General features: G+C 31.4%; 1 long non-coding RNA gene across 1 annotated transcript; it reads right to left on the bottom strand.

The window, feature by feature from the left end:
* Positions 1-2,505: 2,505 nt before the first annotated feature.
* LOC104648228 (uncharacterized) lies at positions 2,506-7,714 on the bottom strand. Its single transcript, XR_742313.4, has 3 exons — positions 7,577-7,714; positions 3,311-4,835; positions 2,506-2,633 (listed from the first exon to the last, which is right to left on the bottom strand). It is a non-coding gene; the product is annotated as an uncharacterized lncRNA (long non-coding RNA).
* Positions 7,715-8,913: the final 1,199 nt, after the last annotated feature.

The raw sequence follows: 8,913 nt of genomic DNA, 5'->3' as shown, positions 1-8,913 counted from the left end.
ATAATAAGTTAGTTGATAGAATCCATGCCTCATAGATTGATTGATTGATATGGCTTTATGAGAAGCTTATAAGTTTTCATAGTGTAAAACTTTGCAAGTCGATTTATGAATCTGACACATGAAATAAGTTAAACAGTGCTCTAAAGAAAATTAATCAGTAAATTAAATTCGTCATTAACTTAATTTATTGATTAGTATATGTAATCTTAACATGGAGAATTCGTAAATGTTTGATGAGGAATTAGAAAATATTAATAGAGTAGTGCAATTACAAATTTCTAATGGGATGATTTATATTTTATTATGGTAAGACTAATTCAAATTAATTATTTGGAATTATTTCAATAATAGGAAGACTCAGTAATTAATTATGCGTACTCTATAGTGTCCACATTTAACTAGAACTTAGAATCTTATTTCTAAAGGGAAAATAGGAGATCGGCGTGAGCTTTTTTATATAAAAAAAGTAGCATTTATTTTATACAATTAAATTAATTTGAAATGGATGGAATATTTATTAGTTGATCTTACTCTTATTCTCTAATATCAAGTTATTCATATCCCTGCCCTTTATAAATTTTTTCATTTGTACACGTCAATAGGATGAAAAGTCTGAAATCAACTATTATTATCCTATTTGAACTGGAATTACCTGATTCCCTCTTTTTATCCAGACCAACCGCTAAACCAAATTGTCAATTTTCTTTATTGAACAAATTGTTTTTTCACATGCACTTGAACTGTGTTGGCACCAACCAAGTCAAAAAATGATTTCAAAAATATAAACATTAAAAGAATAAAAAATAAAGATATTTTGAATAAAGAATATCGAACCCAATAAGGGTTGCCTACGTATCTCGTTGTGAGAATCAGGTTTGCGTAGTTCTTCAGATACGATAAAAATCTATATTTGAATAAATACATTTTTGGAAGGAAAAATAAAGGAAATGAAAAATCAATGGGCTAAATTGAAAGGCGGGGAACCAAAATTTAATAAAAAATATTTTTAATTATTTTAAGAAAACTTAGCAAGAATGAAGAAATTAGTGAATCACATTGAAGGGCGGACCACCCAAATTTAACAAAAGTAACAAAAATAGAATAAGAATTTAATGAGTTACGTTGAAGGGCAGAGTACCCAAACTTAACAAAAAACAATTTTTTTTATTAATTAAAGAAAAATAGCAAAATTTAAAAAATATGAATGAGTCACATTGGAGTGGGAACAACCCAACTTTAAAAAGTCAATAAAAAATAGTTTTAATGGAATGTAAGATAAATAAAAATCAAAGATATACAATGAATATGAAATTATGTACAAAAAATTATTGTAAAATATACAAACCAACTCAGAGTGAAGCATCATAAATTCTAGAGTCTGTATACAACCTTGGTGAAATTTTTTAGGGTATTGCTAAAAATTTTGCCCCTGTCAGCTTCAACAACCTAAGGTATTTTAATCTTGTAACAACTATTTCCTTTTTAAAATTTTTGGAGATCTCCTCAAAAAATTTTGCCAGTTTTCGCTTTAAAATTTTGGAAAGCTTACGGAAAACATGACCGAGCTCAGGTCAAATGTAGTTCCAACAAATTATAACTTGAATAAAAACTTGACTTAAATTATGAATATTCTAAAAACTAGGTTAGCAAGAGTTATTTTAAAATAATGGATTATTATACAACACATTCACGTATAACAGATATATCACATAATATACAAACAATGAGTGCATGTGTTATACAAATGTGTTTTGAATGTACGAGATTTTGGCTTCGCTCTACAATAACTGACTAAAAGTGAGCTTAAAAAGAGACTTGCTTACCCGAGTTGGACAAACTATGGGATGAAGTATAATAAACAACGTTGGATGACCGCATGCCAACTACTTGCTTATTACTTCAAAAGAATTTCAAAGGTGTTTTCTGAAGGGCGATCGTGGAAAGCCACGTAACCGCCTTTGTTCTAATGCATTCTATTTGCCATTTGGCGAAAATTATATTATGAAATGCAATGACAATATACAATAAATAATGAATAGAATGAGTACGATACGCAAATAATCAACAAAATATAAAAGATATAATGCATAACACAATAAAGAATAGTATCCTCAATTTGAGAAAATGAACCCAGAATGGTTAGAACCTCTAAATTTCCCAGCGGAGTCGCCATTCTGTTGACATCCTTTGAATTGGAGCAACGTCGTGGGGACTCAATTAAAAAAGTTTTTAGTTAAAAGAATTTGAAACGGGTAAAAGCGGGTTTAGGGATTAAAGGGAAAAGGGATCGTCACCTAATTTTTTAGGAAAACTAGGAAACCAATTAATAAATTAATTTAAAAGATGGTCTACGAAACAAATTTGATTCTTGGTAAGGGGTTCAAATTATTTCAAAGGAAAGGGGTTAGGCACCCTTCAAAATCCACCACTAATTCTCGATTGAGTTCATTTTTTCAACTTGAGGAGGAAAATAAAATAATGCACAAATATAATAAACAAGCAATATACACAATAAAAATAAAATAATAATACCGGTCTAAAATTTGACTAACATCGATATATATACAAAATAATGAATTAAAAATATAATTCGAACTCCTTTGAATAACTTCAAGGAAGCAAGTCTTGAGTACCTGTAAACACACATAGTAAAAATGTTGGAAATAAATAAATATGAATAAAATTGAATATATGATATAATAACTTAAAAATAAAAAATTCGTCTTATGAATATGGGAGGCCTTGAAAATCGACGATAATTTCTTCATCGTCCAATTCTAACAACTAAAATATATAAATTTAAATTAAATTTCCGTCTTTTAAAATGGAAAGACCTCCAAAACCGACAAAATTTTTTTTCATTGGCCAATTGAACAAACATAAAACTTAATAAACTTTGAATAGCTAATATCAGTCCAACCTAAACGGACAACATAATATTATAAACAATAAGAGTATTAATAATAATAATAACAAACAGAATAATAACTATAACTCTATTAAATAACATTGAACTTATAATAATAATAATAAAGATAACATCGGCAACAACAAACAATACATAGAACAAAAGTCATTAATGGGCATAAAATTAGAATACACCAATTAAACAATGAAAAATAATAAATAATGAAACAAGAATCTCACAAAGAATAAACAATGAAAGTAAACAAAAATTGACAAGATAAAGGAACAAAAGTGAATAAACAAATATAAGAGAATTATAAAACCAAACACAACATAACAGATAAACTATATTAACAAAATGTTAAACAAATATGACCAAAATAAAATAACTATCGGAGTTTACCGGAAAAATAGAAAATTCAGGCAGATTTAGAAATTTTAGTTGTTCTTGTTTGTTCATTCTCGCTGGAGTTTAGAGATTCACTGAATACCTGCAAATAGAGGAGAATCGTAAGAGGGAAAGGGGGAGGGGAACTGTACATTGGGTGCTCTTTGCCGGAGCTTGGTGGTTCGAGCTTGTGGTGGTGTCTGGTGGTCACTGGTGGTGAAAATAGGTGTGTTTCCGGTGGTTTCTTAGCTGAAAATTGTAACGGAAAAAGGAAGGGAGTTTTGGAACTGGTTTGGAGAGGGTTTCGGTGGTCTTGTAACTCCGATGGTGGTGAAGTTGTTGGCTGCTCGAAACGGTGATGAAGGAAGAAGAAGTTGGGCAGCCGCAGCATACTGGTTGTTAGCTTGGATGGAAAAATATTAAAAAAAATGAAAGGGGCTTTAGGATGGTGACTGGCCGAAAAGTTGCCGAAAAAGCGATGAACAGTAGAATTTTTTTAAAAGTAAAAACATAATTCTGAAAATTGAACCCCAATTCTAAAATTTATTCACCACCACAAAATCTAATGGACAAACTATTACATATATTGGGAGTTGAAAACTATGGGCCTAAGTTATGGGCTTGAGATCATAACTCAAAAATTGTCAATTGATAAAATATCTATGTATATAAATTGTATCTAATCTGCATGAATATTTAGACTGCACAGAATATCAAAATGAATATTAACAATGAAACAGAGAAAAATGAATATAAAAAATGTAATAAACGTAATCAAAAGCGATTTAGCATAAATAATAATTTTATGAAAAATGAACAATAGTTGAACATCTGGTTGTGACAAAATAATATAAACATAATAATCGATGAAAATTCTAATACTTTGAGAAAGAGGGTGATTATCAACAAATTTCATTAAAATGACAAAAACATGTAATTTGAACTATTTAAAATAAAATACTCAATATTTATTAATTTTAAAACTATCAGATCGAAATTTGGTGTCAACAGACATCATCAATATTTCATAATTATAAATAATATCGTGTGCATGTGAACATATGCATATACCTTGAAAATACATTATTAAATAGTGTAGGAGTATAAAAGTTTAATTACCCGAGAGTATATCCTAGAAGTTATGGCATCCTCAAATCTCCACACAGCGTTGTCGACCTCTCGGGGTCTAAGGCAAGCCTCTTAGCATTCTTTCATTTCATAGACATATAAATTTAGCGAAAAATTTAAAACTTTTCATAGCATATCATATGCTAGAGCAACACTTCACATGTATATAAAAATACTTCATAATACATAATTAGGCTTTAAGTCATTTTGCCATCTTAGACTCAACATTATTAGTGTAGATTAAGGACACTGGTCGTAACAACATAAAGTATAAGTCTAAGCTACTACATCAACTTAAAGAAATATCTTGACATAGGAAACACTTGAATCATAAGGGTTCATTTACTTGAACTTGGGAGATCCATCCAAGCCCTTCACTTAGGACACATCCTCTAGCCATCAACACCACACTCTGTGTAAAAAGGTGAAGAAGAATGGTAGTAGTACAAGAATGCACTAAGTATGGAAACTATGCAAAAACATGCATTTAAAGAGTACATTTCATTTGAAATCATGCAACATGTATTTTTAGTAAATTTTATGATCATTGACACATTTAAGCACAATATAATTCACATACATCATATAGACATGAATACTACTCATAATAGCACATAAAGCCATTTATCACACTTTGAGACATATTCAATACATACATTACATTACCTCTCTTTTAATCTTACTTCTTTCCTTTAAGTAATCTTTCAAGTGTATTTAGTACAATGTATCACCTTGAGGTTACCTTACAATAGCATTTCATAGATTTGCTTCATAAACATAACCACATATATTCAAAAGTCTTAAACACATCATAGACATCAAATTCACATAAGGACCATCACCTAAGACAACCCCCAAGTCACACTAATGAAATGTATAAAAAGTATTCCATAATACTACTTCCACCAAGTGTACCTAAGAAGTCACCCTTGACTAGACATAACATACTCAACAATTCATAACACCTTCATTTATAACTAGACATAAGACACATACTTCATAGCCTCATATAAGGACTCTTTCATTTACTACAACCTTAGTCATAACTCATTCAATTCATATCATATGTAAACTACCCTCACAACTCCTTCACAAGCTTACTTGTGCAATGTATACATGGAGTCCCATACCCACACATATACTAAGTAAATCCATTTACAAGCCATAGAGCAATTCACATACATAAGCATAATTCATGTCTTAACATAAAAAAATCACTTAATCATGCATCCATACAATTTGTACATACATATCAGAAGTCTTACTTCCATAAAAATACTAATCTTATCCTTTCTTGGAGTTCACAAGTGCAATGCATGGGTAGGGTCCACAGTCCTACCTATACTAAGTAAACTCCTCAAGGAGTTGTGATTAGAGTCCATAATCTTATCCTAATTCATTTATTACTTTGGGAGACATAGACATTCCAGACATAGACCATCTACTTCCACACCGAAAAGAGAGGGTACTACTTGCTAAGGTAGGACTTCCATATAAAATAGCTATTCTAGTGTATCCACTAAGATAAAACCTAAGGGTGCACGTAGTTAGGGAACAAGGAGATTGCTTCTAGAAAACCTTGACTTTCTAATGTGGAGGTTTCCATCTCATGACACAACATCTAGGTTGGGATCCCTAACTTGCTAAACGTGAAGGTTTTCTTATGGGAAGCTGGACTTACTAACGTGAAGCTCCCACTTTCTTTTGTCATGTTCACTCGATGCTAGGCTCTAACTCCATTTTTAATAAATATTTAAGCCTTTAATACTCTAATTCATAAGGAAGGCTTTTGGATCTTGCTCCTTCATACTTCATATAGCTCAAAGGATTCTAAATGAGAATGTCCTCTCATCCTAAAACCTACATTATATGAGAATGTCCTTTTACATTATCATATCACATTCATACCATAGTCTAGTTTAGAGTACAATTGAGTAATACCTTTCAAGAGACTCACTTATTCATTAGAGTACCATTTACATACTTCATTCATACATACATATGTGTGTACAAATATGTAAGATGTACCTTCACATAAATAACTTTAGGCACACATGTTCAACTTCATTAAACATATCATTTACCTTCATAGAAATAGGTAATGATGCATAGGAGAACTATTCTTTCCTTAGTCATCATGAATCTATCCTACTCATAGATATGCATGAAGTGTGTGCGTACATTTGTCAACATGATCGCATAATGACTATCACATAGCATTGAGGAAGCCACCCTCTAAAGATCACAACATATGCACAACATTCCTCAAATATCAAGTCATACACACATATATAGTATTAAGGACTATAGACTACACACACTCACATTACATCATAGGAGACAAGAACATATTCAATCATCAGAATAGAAGACTCCTAGAATACTTTGATCACACATTCATATAGGGTTCATAGAGGTCGGGGTCATGCTATAAGAGTACTTATAAATATTATCCATCTTAGACCACACCTAACCCTAACATGATCATCACATATGCATAACATCATCCACACACCTAAATCATGCAACTAACGTAGAAGGCTATTCATATACTTCCATAACATTAATTCACATGATATTAGAATCAAGACTCAATCCTTCAACTTCCTAAACATGGAATCATTATATCAATTCATATTGCATATAATTCCTTCAAGTCCATGATCATAATACATAAACATGTACAAGGATGTAAAAACCACCACCATAAGAGGACCATACCAATCATCATGATTCAATATACATTTTGTGCTAAATAGACAAAAATAGGTCAACTTATAAAATCTCCAAGCTAATGATCATCTTGATCAATTTCCAACAATTCATAATCAATTGGCATAAAGGAATATAGAGCTAAGCAATTCATTACAATCTAAAATAATTTAGTCATCATATCATCAAGATGACAAGACCCACATGATAGGCCAATTTGAGAAATTAGGGGGATCGTGGATTCTTCATGAAATTGGATTGAAATTAATTATTAAAACAATAATGAAACATAATCCATCATTAGAATGACTTTAAAATCATTTTGACAATGAACCCATGACTAGATTGAAAATTGGGAATTTGGATCTTTCAATCACTTTTGAAAATCATTTATTGAACTCCTTAGATGAAAGATTAAATTAGGATCAATTTTTACGATACCTTATTTATGGAATACACATGAATAATTGGAGAAGAAACCATAGAAATCCATCCCCTAGCTTGATCTTGAGTTTTGGTCTCCAATGGAGGTTTTGGGAGAATTTAAAGAGAACAGAGTTTTGGGGTTTCGATTTTCTTATTGGATTTTGGGGTTTTGACTTGGGAAAGAGGTTAAATAGGTCTTAAAACAATTTATAACCTTCACTCAAAGTTACCAAAACACCCTCATACTTTGAACATTTAGGCATGTCAAACTTAACTTTCATTTTCGGAATCTTCGTTGGGGAACAAGTCCACATCGTGGAGCTGTTCCCGCAGGATTTAGAAATAGGTTTTTGGAAAGTTGAGTTTTCTTTGTATTCACGAAGTGGATGAAAATTTTGGCCTATGGAGGACCTAGTCCGTGACACCTACCTATTTCATCTAGGACCAAAAGTTGCTTCCTTGGGCAAGCTTGTTGGCCCAAGGTTAGGTCCTCCTCAAGGACCCTTTGGTTGGTACTTGGGGAGTTTTTCCCTGACATTTATACCTAAAATACTCTAGTATACATGTTAGGAAACTCTCACATCAATCTGAACTCCAAACAACAAAACAAGACAAAACACACTAAGATACACAAGCACGTTTCAAGGCAAAACTTTCAAACGTCTTGGATGTTGACCTCCAAACCACTTCAAATTTAGTATACATGCTAAAAATACTTTATTAAAATGTTATTAACCTTTTTAGATATATGTGAGTCTCTAGCTACCTCATTTTGAGGGTTTTTTTTACAAAAAAAGATCCTCTATAAAATTTGACATCATAACAACAATTTGGGTAAAAGTTGGAGTGTTTTTCAAGACCTTTTTCCTTATTCAAATTAGAATAAGTTATAACTGTAAGTTGTGGGTCGTGCGTCACCCATGTGGACCGACCCAACCCAATCTATTATTCCCTATCTAGTTGATTAAATTAATTAATTAATAGATAATTCCTTTTATAAGGATAAGTCATGACAATTACTTTGTAACTGTTCAACCTCTCCCTAAAAGGCTCCTAACTGGAGTAACTTTCAAGGAACGTGAAATGTAGAAAAATGGAGAGGAAACGTGTGAAATTGAAAACCAAAAACAAACGATCAGATAAGAAACAAAGAAATGAGTTTCTTAGAAGATTCAATCAACACTCAAATAAGAATTTTTATTTGTTAACAAAGAAGAATCTTTGTTTCCTTGAGAAAAGTGATAAAGAGCAATTTCTTTCATCAACAAAATCAAGAACACTAATTTCTTCTACAAGGTACACATCTTGTTGTGGTTTTGACTTTAAAATTCCTTCATTGCTATCAGTGTCAT

Source organism: Solanum lycopersicum, chromosome 7, assembly GCF_036512215.1.
Source record: "Solanum lycopersicum chromosome 7, SLM_r2.1".
Classification (NCBI taxonomy): Eukaryota; Viridiplantae; Streptophyta; class Magnoliopsida; order Solanales; family Solanaceae; genus Solanum; species Solanum lycopersicum.
Note: the sequence above shows the minus strand (reverse complement) of the source record. Positions and strands in the feature narration are given on the sequence as shown.